The following is a 26,698-nucleotide window of genomic DNA, read 5'->3' on the forward strand; positions in this document are numbered from 1 at the left end:
ATCTGAACACTAATTTGTCTTTTTAGACTATTTGAATGTACTCTGCCATGTCAAGTGCTGGGTATAAGACAAATGGAATGAATGAATGAATGAATGAATGAATGAATGAAACTAGCTGTGTATGGTGAACCAATGAATGGATGAATGGACAGGTACAAATTCTTCACCCGAGAAAAGAAAGAAGTCCTACCAATCAGCAACAACAGGGATCTTCTCTCCAAACCTGGATCTGAACCACCAGAAGGAAAAATGCCCTTCTCATTGCACTCCCTGGCCCATTGCCTGCCGAGCTGTCTGCAGACTTAAAGACTTTGAAAATGTGGGACCCTCCATTGTGCCCTTGCCAAAGTGTCTTATTTCTATGCTTTTCAGGGGTCTATTTTTCTTTAGTTTCCTCTTTGAGAAATTCCAGCTTAAGGAGACAGAGGCAAACATATCTTTATGAGTTCAAAACCAGCCCAGTCTACCTACTGAGTTCCAGGACATTCAGGGCTACATAAACTAAAAAAATAAAAATAAATAACAATTAAAAAAGAAGAGAGAGGGAAGGAAGAGAAAGGAAGGGAGAGAAAGGAAGGAAGAGAAGAAAGTGAGGAAGGGAGGGAGGGAGGGAGGGAGGGAGGGAGGGAGGGAGGAAGGAAGGAAGGAAGGGAAGGGAAAAGAAAAATTTCCACCTATTCTCAGGCTGCTCTTGGAAAAGGACCCTTCTCCACATAACTGTTCACTTAGTATTACTTATTCCTCTATGGCACATGTATATTGCAGACCACCTGTACTCATCAGCCTCCCTCCATAGAACAAATACTCTCTGCTTCGTCAATGGCCATCAGTGAGGTTGATCTCAAAGTGGGAGCTTGAACAGTGATGGTGAATGAGCTGCATCTGCCTTGAGCCCATCACAATGGTCGTTCTCTGTTATCATTCAAACCTGAGAGCCAGAGCCTTGCCGTGGGTGGGCCACCATAAACCGGGATGATGATCCGTCCTGGAGAAGGATGGGGGAAGAGGTGGTCCTGGGAATTCAGAGGGTGAGAATTCACAGAAGTGTAAATGAAAACTGTCAGAGGAGCCTGTGGGTCTTGGCTAAACTGTATAGTCTGAATCTCTTTATTTGTTTGTTGGCTTTTGATCGCCACATTTCTGGACTCTTTTATTTATTTGAATTGAAAATAGATGTTTTTTCCCCCATCTCCTATACCTCACCAGAAAGATGGGAGGCATGGAGGCTATAGCTATTTACCAGGCCTGCGTAGATTATATGTGACGATATGTATAAGGCTTCAGAGAGGATTAGTCCTCCATCCTTACAGATCAGTGGCAGCAAAGCCATGCCTTCTTGTGCCTGCCCTCAAGCTCAGAGGGACTTTGAGCGGTGAACACTTTCCCTCTGCATATAGAAAATAGGCTGTGAGTCAAAAGGCAAAGCACAGCTTTGTGTCCAGATTCTGAAGAAACAGAACTCTCTGGTTCTCCACTGCAGTATAGGCACAATCTGGCCAGTTTCCCGAAGAGTGAACGACAAGGCTGATTGCTACTTCACAGAAGGGAGATGGGAGAGGAGAATGGGATGCATGACTTGTTAAATTAAAAGCTTCGGTGATGATGTCGGTAACTGAGCATCACGGAGGAGCTCCTTCAGAGCCCTTTGGGATTCTGCTCTGGGGAGTTTCTGCGCCATCATTTCACGTGCTTAGATTCTGCATTTCAGTCTCTCCTTGTCTCTCAGCCTCCTCAGTGTGATGCTCTTAGTTCTAACTGGCTCAGTAGCTCTAAGAGGACATGTTGGGGACTGTTTATAGTAATAGTATACCTTAACCAAGGATAACATGAATAGAGCCCATCTTTAGACCCAGACCAGGGTCACTCTTGGTATGACCTCAGGCAGTTTGGGGCCACGCTGATCCTCATTTTCCCTGCCTGTAAAATGAGGATGATGGCTGTGACTTCCTGAAGCCAATACAGGGCCGAAAGAGATCAAACGTGGTGCAAGGACTGGTACCAGAAGGCAGAGATTTTCAAACCATTCTTAAAATAATTGTATTCTGCCAAAGATGGCAGGTGCTCCGAGATGGTAGGTGGTGCTGACGGCTGTGTAAACAGCTTAGGGACGTCTGCCGTCATTTTCTCCAGGTCATTACAGGTCCAGCCGCTGCCCTGCGCTCCTGTGCTCCTGCAGGCAATGGCGGTCTAAACTGAGAAAATAAAACGTGAACATGATGTCTGGCTTTGTACTTAGGTGCTTGGGATGTAGATTCAATTCTCTGGCTGTAAATGTTAGTGTTTCTATCTGTTCTAACAAATAAATGGGTAGAGGCAAAAACTAATCAACCATTTTATTCCTTTTAAGCAACAGAGATGAGTAGCCTCCCTGAATCAGCGTGGCACAGCATTTAATGCCAGGATGTTGTTTGGAACTCATTATGTTGTTTTCTCAGCTAAAACATATCACTCATTTACAAGAAATCAAATAAAAAGCAAACTAGCAATTCTCAGTAAGGAGGGACGCCATTACGCTGCCTGATCATAAAGCGTGGACTCTAATCCCAGCAGGAGGGCGGGGGAGGACTCTTGTCCAGCTAGAAAACAAAAAGGAGAAAAAGCGGGCTGTTCCTGTGCACTGGAATAGAACGGGAACCCTGAAAATGCAGACCTCTGCTCCCTAGGAGGTATGACGTCAGGCCGGCCACCTGTCCCGACAGACGGGTCCCCTCAATCTGAATTATGCAACTGCACTTTTGTTTAGCCTGAACACAGGGGGTCTGTCAGAACTGGCACTTTATACCTCAGATCTCACTTGATTTCTACTAAACCTTCAATGCTCTCCAACTTACCCAAGGTCACAGAGCTAAATAAACACATCCAGAAAGCTGGAATCCAAACTACCATCTATATATAGCTACTGTGAACCGTAAAGGAACCAGATGAGAGCTGTTATAGATATGACTATACGGGCCACCACTGAGGTGGCAATAAAAGTAAAAAAAATAACCGGGCGGTGGTGGCCCACGCCTTTAATCCCAGCACTTGGGAGGCAGAGGCAGGCATATCTTTGTGAGTTCGAGGCCAGCCTTGGCTACAGAGTGAGTTCCAGGAAAGGCGCAAAGCTACTCAAAAAAAAAAAAAAAAAATCCACACCCTTCATTAACAAGTGCTTGTTGTGTGATGTGAGCTGGACATTGGTCTAGGCGTGGGGACAGGATAAACATGTGATTAGCAGGTAAATGGCATAATTTCAGATAGAGCAATTACAATGAATAAAGGAGAACATAGATTTTCAATGGTGGGGATGAGGACAACACATTTGGACTGAGCTCTGGGAATTACTCCTTGAGGAAGTGACCTCCAAGCAGAGAGAATCATAGTCTGCTACCCGGGGCCATCCACATTCTGGGAGCAGTGTGACAAACAGCTCTAAGCTCCCTACGTGGAGGACCAAGAGGAGGTCAGAGGGGCTGGAGAGAGGGCTTAGCAGTCACCATCTCTGGATTCTGTTCCTCCCACCCACACAGGGTAGCTCACAACTGCCTGGAACTCCAGCCCTGGAGAATCCGATGGTGATCTTCTAGACTCCCTAGGCCCCTGAACTGGAGTGGCATAAACCCACCCACAGACTAACACCCACACATAACCAAAAATAAAAATAATGAAATCTTCCTTTTTAAAAAAGGGTCAGAATAGCTAGGAGGAAAGGAGACGGACGGTACTAGAAGGTGGAAGCAGAAGTGGCTGGCTAGGCTGTGGGGCCTTGCACGAGAGACTAGATTTTCTCTTGGGTGGGGAGGGAAACAATGAAAGAGTTAATTCCCTTATTCATGCGAAAACTTAATTGAACATATAACATGAGTGCTTAACAATCACGGTATTGAAAATTCAGAAACTGCCAGGCAGTGGTGGCGTGTGCCTTTAATCCCAGCACTCAGAAGGCAGAGGCCGGTGGATCTCAGAGTTCAAGGCCAGCCTGGACTACAGAGTGAGTTCCAGGACAGTCAGGGCTATGCATAGAAACCCTGTCTTGAAAATAAAAATCAAAAACTTGAATACCTTTTGGATGGTTTCTTGTGATTTCTTACGATGAAATGTGCACCCTCTCCTTGTCTTTTACAAATGGTGACACAGTGGTCATACTTGCCTTGTTTTATGTCAGTATTGTCATGGAGACCACTTGTATCAGAACTAGAGTATTCGCGCCATTTATTTTCTTGCTGCCTATGTAGCTCTCCGATCCCTGGGTGTACTGCTGCTTGCTTAACCAGTTCCCTAGTCACGTGGGCCATTTCCTGGGAGAGATTTAAGGCAACATTCATGTTTGTGTGTGTTTGTGTGTTTTACATATTTTACATGGCATAGTCACTCTCTCACTGCAGTTTTCACCCTAAGCCTTAAGCTATCCCTTCATCAACACCGAGCCAAGGGACATCAGGCACCTCCAGTTACTTTTCAGTATGCCATCTTACGACAGATGACTGGGCCACCTAATCAAACACTTTTGACATTTGTTTTTTAACTTCGTGAGCTTCCCTATTAAATCTAGAACCTCCACTCGGTGGGTATATTTTGATAAACTCAGCCTGATCCAGTTTTATGTTCCTCCCGCCATTATCCCACACCCTTAAAATCCATTCCCACATATGTTCCCCAGGCTGCTGCCTCAGTGAATTAGCAAACCCATTAAGCTGTTTAATGCTGTGGTACACCTCCTCATGAACTACACTTTCTGTCTCCCCACTGGGCGTCTACTTAACCATGAATCTGCTTACAGGTCTAGAGGTAACTGTTGGTGGGCCCTGAAGGACATCAGTATTGTCTTGCCTGGCGTTTCCTTCAGGTAAAGTCACTCACAGTTTGCCAGATAATGAAGGATTAATTCATCAGGAAAAGGTGAAGAGGACAAAATTACAGGACATTGGGATGCAGTCTTGGCTAACGGTGGGGAGATTGCTTTTTTAGATTAGATGAACCCCTTAGAATCTGAAGGTTCAAAGTCCTCAGCCTCTACCCCAAGTTACAGGGCCTCATTCCTTACCAACCAGTGCCCTTACTTTAACTTGCCCTCAAGCAGAGACTTGAATTTTTGCTGTAGGTCAGCTAATCTTATGAGAGCTTGGCTTTGATTCTCTGCAACTTGAGCTCTTTGGTTGCTAGGGAGGAGATTCTCTTCCAGGGCACACTTAGAAACCTTTAGGCTGTTTGTGTGAATCTGGAGTGGTCAGTGGTATCACTGAGTTCCTTCTTTTCCTTTGCCACTAGATTCTGAGATTAGAAGTTGGTTACTTTATTATGGCGCTTGTTTTAGTTAGGGTTTCTATTGCTGTGAAGAGACACCATGACCATGGCAACTCTTATGAAGGAAAAACACTTAATTGGGTGGCTTACATTTTCAGAGGTTTAGTCCAGTATCATCATGGTGGACATGGTGGCATGCAGACAGACATGGTGCTGGAGAAGTAGCTGAGAGTCCTACTTTTTGGCTAGCAGGAAGTGGTCTGTCTTACTGGGTGTGTCTTGAGCATATATGAGACCCCAAAGCCCACCTCCACAGTGACACACTTCCTCCAACAAGGCCACACCTCCTAACAGTGCTACTCCCTTTGGGGGCCACTTTCTTTCAAACCACCACAGAGTTCATTCTTTTTCTTTATCAATTTTACCAAAGATGCTACAAGCAACCATTATTTTCCCACAAATTGTCAAAAGTTGTATGTATCAAGTCACTAAATTCCTTGCACCTCACAAGAGGTGAATCAGTATAATCAAATGCATTCACCTTGGTGTGTTCTCTAAACAGCTCACACCATGGAGTTTTAGTGTTCTCCATGCTCTGAGGAGAGCCTTGTGGAACTGCAGGTGTTATCAAATTGGAAAACCTGTTGCAGGCACTTTAAAAACTCAACCATACAATTCTGTTTCTCTAGACCAGTGGTTCTCAACCTTCCTAATGCTGCAACCCCTTAATACAGTTCCTCGTGTTGTGGTGACCCCTTCACAGGCGTTGCCTAAGACCATCTGCGTATCAGATATACACATTATGGTTCATAACAGTAGCAAAGTTATAGTTATGAAGTAGCAACAAGATTAATTTTATGGTTGGAGGTCACCTATTCTCCCTTTGAGAGATAGCTCTTCACCAGCTGTTGGGCCATAGTGGTAACTGAATGTGTGACAGTGAGTCACCAAGTTACCATGTGACCTGAGCTACCCACCATGACCTGAGTATTATCTGACCCACCAATCTCTAAAGTAGTATGTGAACAGTAGCAATACATCATCAAACGGAAATGGTATATCATTTGGACATGGATCACAAATGGAAATTGTGATCAGACCTGAGCAGGTCCTGAAGGCACAAGCAAGTTACATAAAGAAGTTGTCCAAACGCCTTTAGTTTCTATTCCTGTTAAAAAATACTTTCTGCTCCAAAGCATGTGCCTATATTTTCATGGGGTATGTTCTGTGATCAGTTGACTGAGGAAGTGAAGACCAGACCCTGCTTTACTGATGGTTCTACATACACTATGCAGGCACCATCCAGAAATGGACAGCTGCGGCATTACAATCCATTTCTCAGATAACCCTGAACGACACTGGTGAAGGGAAGTAAGTCTTCACAGTGGGCAGAACTTTGGGCAGTACACATGGTCACACACTTTGCTTGGAAGGATGTCTTAGCTACTGTTCTATTGCTGTGAAGAGAGACCATGACCATAAGCAACTCTTATGAAAGAAAGCATTTAATTGGAGGCTTGCTTACAGATTCAGAGGTTCAGTCCATTATTATGATGAGAAGGATGGCATCTTGCAGGCAGATGCTGGAGCAGTAGCTGAGAGCCACATCCAGATCTGTAAGGAGAAGGGAGGGAGGGAGGGAGGGAGGAAGGGAGGGAGAGAGAGAGAGAGAGAGAGAGAGAGAGAGAGAGAGAGAGAGAGAGAGAGAACACCTAGCCTGGCACAGGCTTTTGAAACCTCAAAGCCCACCCCTAGTGACACACTTCCTCCAAGGCCATATATCCTAATCCTTTTAATCCTTTCAAATAGTGTCACTTCCTGGTGACTAAGCATTCTAATACATGAGCCTATGGAGGCCATTACTATTCAAACCACCATGAAGGGGAAATGACTAGATATGCAATTGTTTGCTGATTAATGGTCTATAGCCAATGGATTGGGTAGAATAGTCAGGGACTTAGAAAGAGCAAGATTAGAAAATTGGTGAGGAAGACATTTGGAGAAGTAAGTATTTGGATACACCTCTCCCAATGGGTAAAGAATGTGAAGATACTTTTGTCCCATGTAAGTGATCATTAAAAGGTTACTTCAACAGAGGAGTTCAGTAGTCAAATAGATAGCATGGCCAATTCTCTGACAGTCGGCCTCTTTCCCCAGCTGTCTCTGCCATTGCCCAATGGTCCCATGAATAAAGTGGCCATGGTGACAGAGGTGGAAGTGATACATGCATGGGCCTGACAAGATGGATTTCCTAAGGCTGACCTGGCAATGGCTGCTGCTGAGTGCCAGATCTACTGGCAGCAGAGACCAACACTGAGCTCCCAATATGGCACCATTCCCAGGGATGACAAGCTAGTGACTTAGTGGCAGGTTGACTACATTGAGACACTTCCTTCATGGGAAGGGAAACACTTTGTCCTTAGAGGAATAGATACTTATTCTGTTTATGGATTTGCTTTTCTTACACATAATGTTTCTGCCTAAACTACCATCTGTGGACTTAGAGAATGCTTTATTCACCATCATGGTATTCCACATACCATTGCTTCTGGTCAAGGAACTCACTTCATAGCTAGAGAAGTACTGTGGTGGACCCATGCTCATGGAATACACTAGTCTTACCATGTTACCCATCACGAAGTAGCTAACTTGATAGAATGGTGGCATGGTCTTTTGAAGACACAGTTACAGTGCCAGTTAGGTGGCAGTAGCCTGGGGGGCTGGGTTGGGGTTCTCCAGAAGGCAGCATATGCTTAGAATCAGTGTCCAGGAAATGGGAATTAGTCCACTCACCATCATCCCTAGTGGCCCACAGTTTTGCTTCCTGTTCCATGGCCTTAAGTTCTCCTGGCTAGAAATTTTGGTTCCAGATGGGGGAGCTCTCCTGTCAGGAAACACAACAAATATTCCATTGAACTGGAAGCTCAGACTTCCTTCTGGCCATTTTGGGCTTCTGATGCCCTTAAGCCAACAAGATAAGAAAGAAATAACAGTGTTAGATGGTGTGATTGATCCAGACTACCAAGAAGAATTTGAATTGCTTCTCCACAATGGAGGTAGGAGGATTATATCTGCTGTACAGGAGATCTGTTAGGGCATCTCTTGGTGCTAATGTGTCCTGTGATTCAAATCAATGGGAAACTACAATAACCCAACCCAGGCAGGATGACAAAAGGCCCCACCCTTTCAGGAATGAAGGTATGGGTCACTCCTCCAGGAAAAGAGCCAGGAACTGCTCAGGTGCTTGCTGAGGGTGGAGAAATGCAGAATGGGTGGTGGAGGAAGGTAGGAATAAATACCAGCTAAGGCCATGTGGCCAGTTATAGAAATAAAGTTTGTAACTGACATTAGTATTTCTGTCCTATTTTGTTAAGAATGTGTTTGTGCATATACACATATATGAAGCAGGTATTTGTGTTTTCTTTTCCATTTTCATGTCATATAACATCATTTGAGATAGGATTAGTAGTAATTATCATGCCCAAGTTATAGGACACTAAAACTAACCATTCCTCAAAAGACATTACCACCTATTCTAAAATATATAATGCATTGACGACAGTGTGAGGGGAGGGGATGAAGTCCTGAAGGGATGTGCCTTGTTGACATGAACACGCCCATGTCAACGATACCAGTTCCTTAGACCCATGCGAACGGCAAAGCCTTCCCCTGGTCCAACTATGGATGTTGACAGATAGTTGGCCGATAGCTAAAACGAGTGTGTATAGAAATTACCAGCTGCAGCTTCCTCCTCCCCGTGACTGCAACCAGAGACTGCTCCCCTATAGAAACCTCCTACCAAGAGTAGCGAGCCCCCTCCCATTTGTGTCAGACTCAATCAATGACCTGAGTTTCAGGGCTGCTGCTGGGGCATCTGCATCAGAGCACACGGCCCCCTCAGTCCCAGCCTCTCCTGTAGGTGTACATGTCGTTTTCTCATCCCCTGTCACCCCAGCTAGGCCACGCATGTTGTGGCATATGTGAGGTAGTTGTATCATGCTCAGTGAAATTGTGGTCTGATTATTATTTTCATTTGCAAGTTAAGCATGACACAAAGAAGTGATTGCGTGTCGAGTTGAAAAGGGATGGATTTGCGATGCTAATCTTGGTTGTCAACTCGACTACATCTAGAATCAACTAAAACCCAAGCAGCTGGGCACACCCCTGAGGGATTTTCCTGACTGGGTCATTTGAGGTGGGAATACCCACTCTAAATGGGCCACACCTTCTGGTGGCAGCCCACATAAAGACACGGAAGAAGGAAGCTTTTACTTTTTGCCTGCTTGTCCTTACTCTTGTTGGCAGATACATCTATCTTATTGCTCAGGCATTCCTTTCCTGGTATTAGAACCTGCTTCTTCAGGATTCCAATGTAGACAGAAAGAAGACCAGCAGCTCTTAGGAATCCTTTGGGACTCAGCACGAGATTGGGGCTGACCCCCCTCCCCCCCCCCCCCGTGTGTGTGTGTGTGTGTGTGTGTGTGTGTGTGTGTGTGTGTGTGTGTGTGTATGTAATACATAGGGATATGCTGAAAAGCCAAGGATTGTAAAAGTGTCGACCAAATATATTTCCGGAGCTGTCCAGGCTGACATGAGTGCCTTGATGGAACTGTTTATCAAATGCAGGAGCCATCTTCTTAGGACTGGCCATCCTTTCGTCTTTAAAGTTTAAGTAGTCCTCATTTTCAGTCTTAAGCCAAGACATTTCCTGTTGTAATTGGGGTCCCATTTACTTAATAGGCAGGGAATTAATGCAGCTTGTCATAATTGCTGGTTCCATCCCCTTACCCCCTTTTAAGTTGCTATTTTTGCTTCTCTGTCTGCTCTGTGGTAACCCTGGGCAGTGGCAGCATTTCCCTTTTGCAACGTGCAAGGAGACAGATAATTTTAGCCACATTATCAGCGACAGCAGCCAGGAACCGGGAGATCTCTGTATGAAGGCTTGGTCCAGGGTCATCAATATGTATTTTAGTTTTTTTTAAATTTTAATCTCTCCCCTTTTTTATTGTAAGCTACATACCCTTCCCATACCTGTTTAGCAATGGTGTAGACCTCCCCCCATATAACATAATGTATTGTATACATTGTTGTTTTTTGTATACACAGTTTACATTGCACAGTATACATTAGTTTTAATTGTATACATATTGTAACTTTATAACTTAAGTATTGTATCACATGTAGCCTGGAGTCCCTCCTGACTTCCCTTATCATAGAATGCACATTGATTAGAATCTAATCCCTGGAGAATACATGGACCTTTCTAATCAAAAGGACAGGAAATTGATCAGAGCTGTGTTGTATGATATTTTGTTTGTGCTCTGACAAATAAAGCTTGCCTGGTGATCAGAGGGCGGAGCTAGCCACTAGTTAACCATAGAGGCTAGGTGGTAGTGGCTCACACCTTTAATTCCAGCATTTGGGAAGCTCACATCTTTGATCCCAGCACAATCAGGAGATGGAGACTGAAATATAAAGCAGGTGGAGACAGGATCTCGCCTCCTCCCCTCTTTGTCCGAGGATTGAGAGAGGCTGGAACTCTCTGGTGGCTGCTCCCCTGCTTCTCTGATCTTTCAGGTTATTACCCCGACATCTGACTCCTGGTTTCTATTGATAAGACTAAATAGATTCATGCTTCAGAGCTGTCTCATTGTCCCCATGGATCTCAAGGACCAAAATATTGGATGTCTTCTTTGACCCTCTTATCCCTTTTTGTGTAGGCCTTCAAGATTTGCTAAACACCCAGGACAGCATGATTGGCCTTATGCTTTAACTCCGTAGAGCAATTAGATAGCATCTACACAAAACAACCCAAAGAGTTTTAAAGAAATAAGTCTTGGCTTTGTTGTGGCTAAAGTTTAACAAAGGAGTCAAAAACTTAAGTGATTGTCTTGATTAGACACAATTTTAGAGTTAGTATCTGTTACCACAAATAGATCATTATAACCTTAGGAATTTTAATCAACTTTAATTATTAAACATATATCGGCCTTAAATTCCATCCTCTGTGAGCCTTCTATAATTTATTTAGAACTTTTATGACTTGGCTTAGGCTTTATGGTTTTGTCCTCGTGTAGTGTGTGTGTGTGTGTGTGTGTGTGTGTGTGTGTACACGTACATTAAGGGATTCTTGGGGGTCAGGCCTGCATTTTAAGGAAGTCATTGCCCAGGCCAGCATAACTTTAAGGCTACCTTTTTTTTTTTTTGGTTTCCGAGACAGAGTTTTTCTGTGTAGTTTTGGTGCCTGTCCTGGGTCTTGCCCTGTAGACCAAGCTGGCCTTGAACTCACAGAGATCCACCTGGCTCTGCTTCCCGAGTGCTGGGATTAAAGGCGTGCACCACCACTGCCTGGCTTTAAGGCTACCTTTTAAAGAGGCTTTCAGCTAAGAGAGAAGAGAGAGAGAGAGAGAGAGAGAGAGAGAGAGAGAGACAGAGAGAGAGAGAGAGAGACAGAGAGAGAGAGAGAGACAGAGAGAGACAGAGAGAGACAGAGAGAGACAGAGAGAGACAGAGAGAGACAGAGAGGTAGAGTCAGCATGTCTTGTCATCAGTCTACGTAGGAGAATTGATCAGGGTGACCCGCACCCACTGTGACAGCTCTGAACATTTTGTTGGTCTCCCCTTTTCTAATAACCCTTCAGTAGCCATCTCATCCCAGATGATGGGCAATCTAGTTTACAAAAGGTCCAGTGTTCTGGAAGACACTTTGACCTTACATTTCCCTCAATGTCCTTTCTTACGATTTGAAGAGTGTTGGCTTACTCTGTTGTCCTCCCATTTCTTCCCAGTAGGTGGCGCTCATACACAAGAGGGAAGAGTGGGGAGATTTTCGGATAGGTATCATTTACTTCATCCTGGAGTCTCTTGGCATATGGCAGGTTCATATAAGCCCAAACCTGGATCTGAATTCTCAGGAAGGGAAAAAGTGGCCCCAGAGTCATATGCGGCCTTTTATTTATCCAGAGGTACATATCCACGTGACTACAATCCCTCACCTACTGCTTAGAAGTCACTTAGAGTGATGTTTTCCCAGATTATTTACATAGCTCAAGGCCTCTTAGAAGGTAATCAATCAATTTTCTTTTCTACCCAAAGAAATATGTTGACCATATCCAAGACCAATTGAACTCAGGTTCTTATTAGTCTGATGGGAGAAGTTCCCTGACCTGGTTCCTGGGACTGGGTTCCACTGCACTTGTGGAGATGTCCCAAGACCCCCTAAAATTGGTATTGAGTGGTCTGTTGGTGCCAGGGAAGCCAGCACCTCGGTGTCAAGGAAGATGAAGGCTCTGTCTTGTTTCCTGGCCAGGACAGCAGAGAGGCTGCAGGAAACCAGGAGAGGCCCCAAGGGTGAAAGCCAGGGTACACATATGTATGCATTGCATGCATACAATGCGCTGAAGGGACATCAGTCCAAAAACTGAGCCCCAAGTTCAGTTATACTGTGCATTTTATACCCATTTCACCCCTTACCTGCACCCCCCGACCCCGTCTCCAAGCAACCCAAAGTGACATGTATTTTAATTGGCAATGCCAAGCTTTGTCTTAGTGACTTTCCTACTGCTCCACCATTGTGGACTCTAGTCCTCCAGAACCAAAACTCTTCTATATGTTACTGTGGGCTCCTGGTATTTTATTACAGTAACGAAAAAGTAACTCAGACTGCAAGGTTACATTGTTCTCTAAAATCTCATTATGTGAAGAGAGTCCCTATCTTATGTGATGGTACACAGTTAGTACAAGAACTCAGAAATCACTGATATGAATCTCAAAGTTAGGAAACCATACAGTCTGAAATGACAGAGACAAAGAAACCACGGAAACAATGCTGGGTGTAGCCACTGCTGCTCCACCTGGAGGCTGCCTCCAGGTCAGGGGATATCTACTGAGCAGGGGATATCACGGCAGCCACCCAAAGCTCAGCATTAGTAGATGTAAATGCAGTGAAATGCCCAGATTAAGTGAAGCTCTCCACAGTGTCAAAATTTTGAACTGGTATGGGTATATCTTGGGGGTAACACTGTTTTCCATAGGATGGATGCACAATAATCTATTTCCCAAGTACTCTATTATTTGGACATTGGTTTGTGATGCTCTGAGAGGCCTGCCATCACAAAACATTGTTGGCAGATCTCTGTGAGTCCAAAGCCAGTGGGATCTACATAGCAAATTCTAGGCTAGCCAGGGCTACGGGGTAAGATCCTGTCTTGGAATAACAAAAACCCCTCATTTGTCTTTTGACAAAGTAATTTCAGTTTTGGATAATTATTTTTAAAAGAAAATTGCATGTGCACACCCCCTCACATACACACAAATTAGTGCTACATATAATAGTAGTACTAGGTCCAAATGTAATAACAAACGAGTGGGGGAACATTAATGTTGAACACACTGTAGCATATCTATAAAACTAAGCGGCCTTACAGGACAGTGGTTTCCACACTGTCAGGGTTCGGTTCACCTGTTACCCTATTGCAGACCCACTGAGAAAGTAAAGTCACAAGTGGCCCAGGAAGCAGCCGGTCTTCGGCAAGTCGGGTCCGGAGTGCAAGCAGGGCCCCTGCTTAACAGTTTAATGGGCTTCTCCAACTCACAAGTGAGGGCAAAGGGCACTTTCTCGACCAGAGACCCAGCCCTTCTGCAGAGCCCGGGTCACCATGACAACAGGAGGCTTCCAGGCACTGACAGCGAGATGTGGACCAGGGTCGACCTAACTTGGAATCGGCAGAACCCAGGAAGAGTCCCTGCCCCACCAAGACCTCATTTTGTCATTTGTGGAGTTAGGATAAAGCCAAGAGCTTTCCTGCTACCAGGAGACTGAATATCAACTAGGCCACTCATGAGATTGGGCTGGCCGCGGACCCCGCCTCTTCCGGCGCCACTATGGCATCACCATGGCAACCCGAGGGCCAAGTCAAGTTTTTCTGACTCTTAGAACTACTCAAGAGCTCCTTCCCCCGGCCTGTAGGAGCTTGCATCACCATGACAACTCAAAGGCCTCTCAGTTCTCTTTACTGACCCTTGCAGGGTCCTTAGGGGTCACGGCCCCAGGCTCTTCTGGCTCCTTGCTCATCCTTCACCATGGCAACTGGATGCTGGTAGCAGTTGCGGGGCTCGGGTTCACGGTGGCTTGCTACTGCTGGGGAGGGACGGATGTGCGCAAGGCTGCGGGTGTGGGGAAATACTTGGGCCCAGGAGAGAAGTATCTGAGGTGCTAGTGGCTGGCTGGCATTTCCTCCCTTGGTTAGCATGGCGCACTGGTGTGGCGGTTGCTCCCGAGTGTGGCCAGCAGGGGCGTAGGTGCACCTCGCGGATGGCAGAGGGCTGTAGCTCAAAGGCACAGAGCATTCTGCCTTGGATCCTGGGTCACAATCACTTCACTGAGGTCTCCTCCAGCAGATCTCTATGCAGTCCGGAGTCCACTCGCTCTCAGTCTGTATCTGTCCCCTGCTCTTGACGACCTAGTATGTGATTAAGAGTATGGACTCTGGACTCAGGCTTCATCCGGAAGAAATGATAATGATAGTAATATATTAAGGCTAGTTTGAGTATTAAACAAGGTAATGGGACGAGGTATACGTTCAGCCTTAGTTTCTGTCACATGACAAGTACTCAGTAAATGTTAGTTGCTTTTAGATTACCCTGGGCAAGTCACTTAGCCCCCTCTGCATTTAAAGTTAACCTTGCCTCTTAGAAAAATAGGGATAATAGTACCCTCTAACACAATTATGACAGTGCTACAAAGTCCCTAGAATAACACCGGGTATGCAGTAAATGCTATTTAAGTACTCTATGATTACACCATTGTGCTGGCTAGTTTTATGTCAGCTTGACACAAGCTAGAGTCACTGGAAAGGGGGGAACTTCAAGTGAGAAAATGCCTCCATAAGATCCTACTGTAGAGCATTTTCTTAGTGATTGTTGGGGGAGGCTCCAGCCCATTGGGCAGGCTCTATAAGAAAGCAGGCTGAGCAAGCCATGAGGAGCAAGCCAGTAAGCAGCATCCTCCACGGCCTCTGCATCAGCTCCTGCATCCAGGCTCCCTGCCTGTTTTAGTTCCTGTCCTGACTTCCTTCATTCATGGACTATGGTTGTGAATGCATAAGCCAAATAAACCCTTTCCTCCCCAACTTGCTTGTGGTCATGGTGTCTCATAACAGCAATAGAAACCCTAACTAGGACAACCATCACATTGCTACCACTGTTATGTTTGCCCCGGAAAGTCAGGAAGAGTTGCTTTTTTATTTTTTATTTTTTCCTGCCACCACCAGAACTTTCAGTTTCTTGCTGGAGTGTAGGAATGTTTGCTTACAAGCCTTTTACTTCTCAGTGTTTTAGACTTTTATACAGGACTGGGCTGTGAGTCGGGTAGACTTTCAGCTCGGTTGTGCCACTGGTTCTTTGTGTGAAGTTGAGTAAGTTCTGTGTTTTCTTCACCCATCCTTAAGGGTCTTTATACAAAGGGTATTAGCTGTCTTTAGCCTCTACTGGCAAGGAAATGTCTTCAGTAAAAAGGACCTCATTCCCGGGAACTCTTAGGACAGTGAGAGCAAGGGGCGGGTGTGATGAAACAGGTGCTGTGAGATGCTAGACTGGACAGGAGGTTTCCCAACGTGTACATTAATCTCTAGGAAAGAAACTGCCAATACATTCATCTGAAGGGACAGTGCAAATGTCTCCACCACAAATAAAAATCAAGGAACGTGACATTGTTATCCTCTAAAGCCTTCTTCTAGCCCCGCTGGCAGCAACAAATCTCCAGTTCCCTGTTGCTGCAATCCGACCGTGGTATGATGAGCCAGCCTTGGACTTCCTGTACTTCCAGCTGAAGCAAGAGCATCTGGCTTTGTTCTTCAGGAGCCCTTCACTCACTAGAGAGTGAAGTCTCTATCCTAAGCTTAAGCTACTAGGTTAAAGGATTAGTAATGCTTCCTGGAGATGATTGACGTTCTGCCATTTGACTTGCAATGTGAACTTAGAAAAACATCTGAGTTGGACTTTCCTATCTCTAAAACAAGGAAAACATGATGCTGTTGTAATGATGGAATGATACTGCTCTTGAAGCATTCATAATTATTACCTGGTAGGTAACAAGTACTCATAAAACAACAAAAAAAGTTATCTGTTCTGTAAAAAGAAAAAAATGCCAAACAAACTACCGTCATCATGACTATTGGATTGATAGCTTACAAAAGATAGTAGTTTTTTTCCCCAGTAGTCTTTTTATTCTCTTTAATGCCTGGCATATCATACAGGCTCAGGAAATGTTAAAGGCATGAGCAAATCTTGATAATAGCAAATTTCACATGGCAGCTAATATTTACTGAACATTGTGTCTGAAACTGTATTAAGATCAATTACCTCCTTTAATTCTCCTTTAATTTTTGTCTAGCCCCCCTCCTCTTCCTCATTCTCCTGCTTTCTGAACTTGGGATTAAACCTAGGGCCATGTATATGGTAAGCATATATATATATATATATATATATATATATATATATATATATATGCATGTATATGTTCTAAGAGTAAGCTATGCCTTCAGGACTCATTTGTTTTGTATTTTGACAGGGTTTTCCTAAATTGCCCTGGCTGGCCTTGAACTTGCCATCCTGCTTCAGCCTACTAAGTAGCTAAGACTACAATTCTTTATTACCAGGTGTGGCTTAAGTCTGACTTTCTGATTTGACTCCTGAAGCATCATTGATTTACAGAATCTTAAGAGTCCAGAAGCTGAAACTCATGTCTGCTGCATATTCCTAGATGGCTTGCTTACCATGTACCTAGTGAATGAAATGCATCGTGTTTATTTCCAAATTTTGGCAATTATGAATAAATTATGCTAGAAGCATCTATGTACATGCTTGCATGCTTGTCTTGCTTGCTTATTTTTTTTCAGCAGTCTTGCTGTGAAGCTAAGGGTGATCTCAGGCTCATAATTCTCCTGTTTCAGCCTTTAGTGCTAACATTGTAGACATCATAGGCACCCGGACCAGGTAAATGTGCAGAGTTTTGTGTGGTCATGTTTCAAGGCCTTTGAGTATTGCCATGGAGTACAATTGTGAGACCATTTAGTTTTGTTTGAAATTGCCAGACTCATCCCGGGTGACTTCCACTCCGTCAGTGAATTAGAGTTTCAGGTGTTAAAAGTGGGTCTGGGATCCCAAGAAAATGACCACACAATCCAACACATTTATGTAAGGCAAAACGCTTTACTTCTGCAGAGAGTTCATAGCCATGCCAAATCAAGCAGGCGAGCATGCACACCCAGCGGGGATCCGATAGATTTTTATTCCTAAACGAAGGGGTCCTGCGCTCCATCCTGGGTGGTCCCAGCTCACAGCCTTACATTCTTACAGGACTAGATAATAAGCAGCTGATAGGCAGCATGCAATCCTGAGCACCCCCTGCGATCCTGAGCACCCCCTGCGATCCTGAGCGCCCCCTGCGATCCTGAGCGCCCCCTGCGATCCTGAGCGCCCCCTACGCCCCCTGCGATCCTGAGCGCCCCCTGCGCCCCCTGCGATCCTGAGCACCCCCTGCGATCCTGAGCACCCCCTGCGATCCTGAGCACCCCCTGCGATCCTGAGCACCCCCTGAGATCCTGAGCACCCCCTGAGATCTTGAGCACCCCCTGCGATCCTGAGCACCCCCTGCGATCCTGAGCACCCCCTGCGATCCTGAGCACCCCCTGCGATCCTGAGCACCCCCTGCGATCCTGAGCACCCCCTGCGATCCTGAGCACCCCCTGCGATCCTGAGCACCCCCTGCCATCTTGAGCACATAGATTTTGATCTCAAGGAGTGCTGATGCTGGAGGAATTTGAATTTCTTCCAAGTGGCTTCTCTATGATTTTTGTTTTGTTTTGGGTTTTGGGGTTTTTTGTTTGTTTGGTTTTGTTTTTGTTTTTCGAGATGAGACAGGGTTTCTCTGTGTAACAGCCCTGGCTGTTCTGGAACTCATTTCGTGACCAGGCTGGTCTCAAACTCACAATCTGCCTCCCAAGTGCTGGGATTAAAGGCATGTCCCATCACGCCTAGGTGCGATTTTTTTCCTTAATGAATTTTTTGTCTTATTTAACTCTTACATTTCCAGTGCAGAGAGTGTGGTGTTAGCAGTGTTTCAGATTTTGCCATTCTGGGAGATATGTTGAATCTGTCTCATTTCATTAGGAAAACAGTGAGGCTTTCTCAGAACTCACTATCAAACTCCACCCAGTCAACCACTATGTGGCCAAAGCTACGTTATAAGACCATCCCAAGACAAAAGGGGGAGTCTAGAATGTAAGGCCTATATTTGAATTTATAACCTTTCTGGTAGAGGCCAATAAGGGAAGTCCTGGTTTCATTTCTGATGAAGTGATAGAATATCCTGACAAAAGCAATATCCAGGAAGCAGGGTTTATGTGGCTTACAATCCCAGGTTATCATGTTCTCACTGTTGCTGTGATAAACACCGTGACTAAGAGCAACTCTGGGAAGGTTTATTTAGCTCGCACTTCCACATGAGGTTGGTCAGACAAGGCACTCAAGCAGGAGCCCGGAAGCAGGAACTGAAGCCGAGACTATGAAGGAGTGAGGTTTCCTGGCTTGTTGTCTGGCTCACATCCATCTACTTTTCTTGTACAGCCCAGTCCACCTTCCTGGAGACGGCAACACCCACAGCGGGCTGGGCCCCACTACATAAATTAGCAATAAAGACAGGCCCACAGGCCAGTCTGTGGAAGCAACCCTCCAACTGATAGTCTCTCAGATAACTCTGGGCTGTGTCAAGTCGACAGAGAAGCTAACCAGGAGATCCCATCCTTTGCCAACTGGACACAAAAATGTATCTCACATCGCTACGGTAAAATACTGTACAGCTTTAGAAGTTTCACAGTCTTTTAAACTGCCCATACGTTATGTTTTCAACGTCTATTTATAAGTTCAAAGTCTCTTAGCTGTGGGCTCCTGCGAAATACAAACCAAGTCTTATGCTTTCTTGTTCCAGAAGTAAAGGATGTGGGCATAGGAATAATCAGATTAAGGCAAAGCTCTGGTCCTGTATATCCCAGACTCCCACATCTGAGACTTGTGATCTTCTAGCTCCAAAAGCTTGGGTAGCTCGCTCCACTTTTCCACTCTGCCATCATGGCACACAAGCTTGTCGTGCAGGCTCAGGCCAGCTCTGCCCTGGCACCTGACACTGTCTTTGGTGGGCATTCCATGTCTTCTCTAGTGGCCTCTCTTGTCCTCTTTTTGGGGACTCTGACTCTGCCACACTGTCTCTCTATGCCACACAGCTTCTCTCTGTGATCCCCTCAATCCTGCAGCTTTCATGTTGCCAAAGCCAGGATCTTGTGGTGGACTTACACATTACCAGGTTCAGCTACGAGCTTGTGGTGCAGCCTTGGCCCGCTCTGGACCACAGCTTCTGCATGCTAACCCTGAGGACGTACTTCCCAGATCTTCCTCAATGACTCTGGTCTCTTATTACTCACAGCTGATTTTCATCCCCCTGCTAAGCAGCACCATGTCTCAGTAAACACAGAAGGTTTTACAGATTGCCCAGATTCTTAATGGGAAATGTCACACAAACAGCCCAGAGTCTCTGCTTCCCTCTGAAAATGTACAAACCAGGCCTCCATTGCCTGCATTTCTTTCAACATTCTTATCTTACAAGCTCCCACAGAACAGCCTGATAGGCTCCTTTCCAAACCCAATCACTTCTCCAGTCCCTCCCAGAACACCCTGGCTGGGTCTGTCACAGCAATAGCCTGCCCCACTTGGGTGCCAGTCGCTGGTCTCCTTTGCTTTCTGCTGCTGTGATAAAGAGCATGATCCAAAGCAGCTCGTGGGAAGAAAAGATTTATCGGGCTCAAATTTCCAAATCTCCATCTATCATTGAGGGAAATGGGGGCAGGAACTCAAGCAGGGCCCATGGAGGAGAGCTGCTTACTGGCTGTGGGAACAGCATTATCTCCACGGAGTACACAACAGAGTTAGCGCCATTCAAATTTCTTGTATATATTATATATGCCTATGTATATACCTTAGCTTATTATATTAGTTACTTCTCTGTTGGTATGATGGAATACTATGACGAGGGAACTTAGAGAGAGAAGAGTTTATTTGAGCTTATGGTTATAGAGGCTTAGCGTTTATAATGATGGAAAGGCATGGCTGCAGACAGCTGGAGCAGCAGGCAAAGAGAACCATCATCAGCCTGCAAAGACAGCAAATTGGGGATGGCATGCAGCTACGAACTCTCAAAACCCACCAGTGCCCAGTGAAATACTTCCTTCAGCAAGACTCCACCTCCTAACAGTTCCATAACTTCCCCAGACAGCGCCACTAACTGGGGACCAAGTGTTCAAATACCTGAGCCTTTGGGGGACAGCGCATCCAACCCCAGCACTTACAAAGCAGAGGATTTCCATGCATACATGGTTTTTACTACTCAATGGTGTGCATTTTAAAGAATTTTCTTTAAAATGTTTTTATTATTCTATTATTCATTTATGTAGGACCTTACCTACGGCCCATGCTCTTGTGTGCTGTTTTTGTTGTTGGGTCCAGGGTCATGCAATAATGGGGAAGAACCACCAAAGTCTATTAAACCAAAGCAAACTTTATTCCAGAAAAAAAGAGAAGAAGAAGAAGAAGAAGAAGGAGGAGGAGGAGGAGGAGGAGGAGGAGGAGGAGGAGGAGGAGGAGAAGAAGAAGAAGAAGAAGAAGAAGAAGAAGAAGAAGAAGAAGAAGAAGAAGAAGAAGAAGAAGAAGAAGAAGAAGAAGAAGAAGAAGAAGAAGAAGAAGAAGAAGAAGAAATAATATCACTGAGGGGCACAAAAACTTATCAGCTAGCTGAGACCACAGCCAGTGTTTGGGATTCTGAGGCTGTGGCAATGGAGGCAGGTTCTTGCCCCCTTTTTATAGTAAGCAGGGGAAAGCATCAGGCATGGGGTACATGTTAGGAGTCATGTAGAACATCAAGCATGGGATTCATGCTAGAAGTCACAAGGAAACATCTATTAAAAGTTAACTTTTGGTCCAGGCATCTGTTGGCTCTAAGGGGCAAGGGGGTTAAAAGTTAACCCTTGGCTGTTAACAGAGGAGCTGGCTGTGAGCAGAGAGCCATTGTTAGAAGTTAATCTGTAGAGCTGATGAATGTCAATATATATATATATATATAAATTTTTTTAGGTTTACAATTTTATATTTCTATATTCCTGGGGATCCTTCATTGTACATTGTGAGGATGTGTCTCTACTAAGGCACCTTATGTTTGGTTTAATAAAGAGCTGAATGGTCAATAGCTAGGCAGGAGAGAATAGGTGAGATTTCTGGGAAGAGATGGGAACTCTGGGAAGAAGAAAGGTGGGGTTCGCCAGCGAGACACAGAGCAAATCAGACATACAGGATGGAGGAGAGGTAATAAGCCACATGGTAGAAAGTAGATTAATGTAGACAGATTAAGTTAGAAGAGCTAGTTGGGAACGAGCCTAAGCTAAGGCTAAGCTTTCATAATAAGTCTCTGTGTCATTATTTGGGAGCTGGCGGTGCAAAGAAAGTCCGACTACACTTGTGACATCAGAAAACAACTTGAAGGGGTCAGGGGGTCAGTCTTCTCCTTTTGCCCTATGGGTCTTAGAGCCTGAACGGGGTGGTCAGGCTTGGCAGTGAGTGCCTTTCCTCACTGATGCAGCTCATTGGCCTTTTTTTTTTTTTTTTGCAGCAAAATCCTCTGTATCCCAGATTGCCCTTGGGCTTGCTGTATTAGCCAAAGGACCTTCTCATCCAGTCCCTGAGCATGGAAGTACTTGACATCTTCCAGGGTCTGATTTCTTCAGTGCCCTTCACTTCCTTGGTTGGGTGTAGGCTAAGGTCTTGTTTGGGTTTACTGTTTTGTCCTTTTCTTTTAAACTATCCTAGATGGGATTTTTTCCCTAATTTCTTTCTCAGCAGGCTTTCCATTAGCATATTCAAAAGCGATCTTGTCTCCTCTTATTTTGCTGAAAGTGTTCAGCAAATCTAAAAGTTTTCTGGTGGGGGTGGGGTCCTTAGGGCCTTTTGAAGTATAGGAGCATGCTATTTACAAATAAGGATAATGTGATTTTTTCCTTTAATACCTATTTCCTGGGTTCTTTGTGGGGGGGGGAGGCTTTTTATCATTGCATCAATTTCATTGGTTGTTATGGATCTGTCTAAGTTTATATATTCTTGATTTAATTTTGGTAGGCTGTATGTATCTAGGAATTGATTAATCTAGACTTTCCAGTTTTAAAATTACTCCCCAATGATTCTGTTCATTTCACTGAAATCTGTAGTAACTTCCCCCTTCATCTCTATTTTATTAATTGAGGTCTTCTCTCTCATGTTTTTGGTTGGATTAGCTAGGTGTTTGTTAATCTTGTTCATTTTTTTTTTCTCAAAGAAAAATCTCTATTGGATCAATTTTACATATTTTTGTTTTAGTTTCTATTTTACGATTTTTATTATTTCTTGTTGTCTGTTATTTCTGTGTTTGCATTGTTGTGAGTTTTTCTAGGACCCAGAGGCACATTGTTGGGTTATTTGAGATCTCTCTGGTGTCTTTTTACAGTAGGTGCTCACGGCTGTAAAAACCTTCCTTTTGGAACTGCCTTAGCTGTATTCCAAGGGTTCTGGTGAGCCGATCCATCAGTTTCGTTTGGTTATTGGAATTTTTAACTTTCATGTCTGATGTCTTCAGCTAGCCACTGTTTTCATTCAAGCACATGTTGTTCACGGGGCTGGAGAGACGGTTCAGTGAGCAAGAGCATCAGCAGCTCATGCGGGTTCAAGTCCCGGCAACCACATGGTAGATCACAACCCTCTGTAACTCCAGTCAGAAGGGATCTGAAGCCCTCTTCTGGCTTCCTCGGGAACCGGGAGCACATGTACTTCACAGATGTACATGTAGACAAAACATCCATTTTTAAAAGAGCATATTGTTCCGGTTCCATGTATCCGTAGAGTTTCTGTGGCTTTTCTTGCCTGTGATTTCTATTTTCATTGCACCATGATCTCAGAAGATGGTTGTTTCAGTTTCTTAAGATTTGGAAAGACTTGGTTTGTGGCTGTTAGGAACATAAGTGAAACCATTTTGCGTGACTTAGAATAATGTAGCGCCTGTAAGATGGGAGCCTGCCACCTGGCAGCTCTGAGTGGAGCTGGGCTCCAGGGTTAGCTCTGATAAACACATCAGATAATGATCCAGCCGGGAGGCAGCTCAGACGTGAGCCAAGCCCAAGACAGGCTTTAATATGCTAATGAACTAACCCCAAGATGGCACTGATATGTTAGTGAACCAGCCTAAGATGTGAGCCCTGATAGCACAAAGCTCCGGCTAAGCAGAAAGATACAAATATTGGAACTTTAGATGTAGCCTCTAGAATCACACTGCCATGCTTCTGAGACATGGCATCTCAAGCCTCTGCGCTGACCCCCATCTGCACTTCTGTTGCTGAGCTCACATTTGCGTGCCTGTCAGTGCTGCAGCTCTCAAGGACCTTCTTGGACCTCTACCAGTGTCGTCCTCCTGGCCTACGGCAGCTGAAAGACTTCACACAGGATGTGGGTTGAGCCTGCTCCCAGAACATCCTCGCTGGAGATTTATCTAGTAGAACTCTGCATCAGCCAACTGTTAGCTGCTTGGTGAGATGCCTGCTTAACCTTTATAGTAGCATGGCATTAGAAGAAACGTTTGTGTGAATAAAAAGAATGTTCAAACAACAAATTCCTTGTGGACATCCTAGTTGCCGAGCACCTCACAGCCCACTGTCTGTGCTCTAGTGGCCAAGAACATGATCCATTTTAGAGACGGTTTCAAGGGCTGCTGATGTTCTGGGGTGCCTGAGGAAAGGCCACCAAGAGGCCTGAATAAGTCAAATCATATGGAGCCTTCAGTCTTTGCCTTGGGGCTGCCCAGGCAGGGTAGCTTGGAGCAGCCCCAGCCTCCCATTAGTTAGAGCTTTTAAAGACAAAACCCCAAACTGTGTGATGTCCACATAGAATAGCAGCTGTGACTTCTGCAAGAAGCAAGCAAGTATTTACGGAAGTAGAAAGATTGCAGTTAATTCCCATAACCTAGAGTTCAGGGACACATTGTATAGACATTTATGACTGGCCTACGTGACCAGTGAATTTATGACTGGTCTACATGACAAGAGACCAGTTCACTCAAGATAATTTTAGCACTTAAAGTATCTTAAGACTACTTTCACGAGATGGTATAACTATAGTTCAGCAGCGCACGACACTGAAAAAAAATATGTGTATTCTGTTTCTGTAGATGTAATATTCTATAGCTATCTGTCAAATCTATTTGATCTATGGTGTAATTTAAGTCTTAGGTTTCTTTGTTGACTTTTGGTTTGGATGGCCTGTCTAGAGAGAAGAATAGGCAATTGAAATCATCCACTGTTATTGTACCAGGACCATCTGACAGTCAATGTCCATTAGTTTTTGGTGTAGGAGATTGGGAGTCCCAGTATTTAGTGCACATGTATTTGCAATTATCATTTCTTCTTGATGGACTGTTCCTTTATTAATATGTAGCAGCCTTCTTTATCTCTTCTGATTTTCAGTTTGAGGACAACTCTATCAGTCATCAAAACAGCTATATCACTTTTTTTTCAGTTTTCCTTCATTCGATCAGTTGACTCTCAGTCCGTGGATGTCTTTTGCACTGGAATGTATTTCTTAGATACAAAAGATAGTTTAATCTAGTCTTTTGATTGTGCTATTCACTCTGCATTTCTTTGTTGGTTAGTTGAAGCTACTTGAGGTAATTAGTGAAATATTTAACATGTCCTGTAATTTTGTTGGTGTCCTCTGATTGATCTTATTGCCATTGGGGATTTTCTGGTTTACTGAGTTAGACACAATGGATTTCTTCCCAGCACACCTTTGTTAAGTTATTTATTATCAACTTGACACAAACTACAGACACCTGAGAAGAAGGACCCTCATTTGAGGAGTTGTCATGAGCCTGGCCTCTGAGCATGTCTGTGGGACATTTTCTTGATTGATGATTGATGTGGAAGGACCCAGCTCACTATAGGTGGTTCTACACCTGGGCTGCTGGTCCTGGGTGGGGTATGTAAGAAAGCAGGCTGAGCAAGCCATGAGGAGCAAGCCAGTGAGCAGCGCTCCTCTGAGGCTTCTGTACTAGTTCCTGTTCTAGGTTCCTGTCCTTAGTTCCTGCCCTGGATTCCCTCAGAGATGGGCTTATATCTATCTTTAAGGCAAAAGAAACCCTTTCAACTTGCCTTTGGTCATAGTGTTTCATCACAGCAATAGAAACCCTACTTAAGCACCTACATTATTCCTCAAGAACCCTGGTGGAAGGAGAGAACTGACTCCCCAAAGTTACCTTCTGACCTCCACATATATGCCATGGCAGATGTGCACCCCTGCCCCATGCATGTACATGTACACATAAAATAAAATAAAAAAATGACAATGGTCACACCTTACCACACTAACCTTGTTTCTGTTCATGTTTTCTGTCACCTTTCCCTGTTATTCTCTTGTTTAATTTTGAAAACGCTACTTTGTCCCAGTCTGCTGAAGAGCTAGAAGAAAAGTCTTGGTTTGCGTTAATGTTGAGGTTTTACCCTTTTCCTGCGCTTAGGCTTCAAGATAAAATACACTGAAAATAGGCTCAGAAGGAAACTTGAGAACATTTTTATTGGATTTTGAGAGGAGAGAAACAATAAAGTAGGCAAGCTGGAGATCTTAGCACCTGCTGAGAGGGCTAAGATCAGAGGCAGATCAGGAGGACTCCGGATCAGAGGAAGAGAGAGGGTCCTGTTTTCTGAATGAGGTCAGAAAAAAGCCAGGCAGGCTGGGCAGCATCTGTGTGTGTATGAGCTGGAGGTGACTTCGGAGAGAAAAGTGAGAATACCCAGAATGTCAGAACAAGCAGTCTTGGGACTTTGGCCAACATCCAGAAGTAAATAGGAGATTAAAAAAAAAAAAAAAAAAGAAAAAAACAAAAAGTTATAATTTAGGAGAACTCAAAAAGCTCACAAAGTAGGCAGGTTTGGCAGTGAGGTTTGTGGGCAATTGTCATTGAGAGAGGGAGGGGCTTCTGAGGTGGACACTTAAATACACATCTCATTAACAGGATGGTTATTCTTCTCCTTAATGTTGTCTTCAAGTGCATCATGGTTCTTGAGGATTCTGGAACCAGCAGCTTCCGGAGGAGCATTTTCCTGTCCAGGTGATTGACAGCCCCATTTTGACTAACACATAACAGAGGGGTCAGTAGTATGTCTTTGTAAATCTTATAATGTCTTGGACAACCCAGGGCCAGAGGAGAATTAGATCCTATTCTTCTGACCAAAAATCATATAACAGAGCTTATTCAAGAGAATTTAAAAAATAACAATAAAAAACACATCTCTGAAATAGTCATTTCCAAGAGGAAATATTCTTCCCCTTACAGGCTTCAACAGCACCCTGCTTCTGACAC

General features: G+C 44.5%; 1 long non-coding RNA gene across 1 annotated transcript; it reads right to left on the reverse strand.

The window, feature by feature from the left end:
- Positions 1 to 745: 745 nt before the first annotated feature.
- Positions 746 to 14,228, reverse strand: LOC121828840 (uncharacterized). Its single transcript, XR_013050763.1, has 3 exons — positions 13,704 to 14,228; positions 8,017 to 8,107; positions 746 to 2,192 (listed from the first exon to the last, which is right to left on the reverse strand). It is a non-coding gene; the product is annotated as an uncharacterized LOC121828840 (long non-coding RNA).
- Between the last annotated feature and the right edge of the window lie 12,470 nt (positions 14,229 to 26,698).

This window comes from Peromyscus maniculatus, chromosome 4 (assembly GCF_049852395.1).
Source record: "Peromyscus maniculatus bairdii isolate BWxNUB_F1_BW_parent chromosome 4, HU_Pman_BW_mat_3.1, whole genome shotgun sequence".
Classification (NCBI taxonomy): Eukaryota; Metazoa; Chordata; class Mammalia; order Rodentia; family Cricetidae; genus Peromyscus; species Peromyscus maniculatus.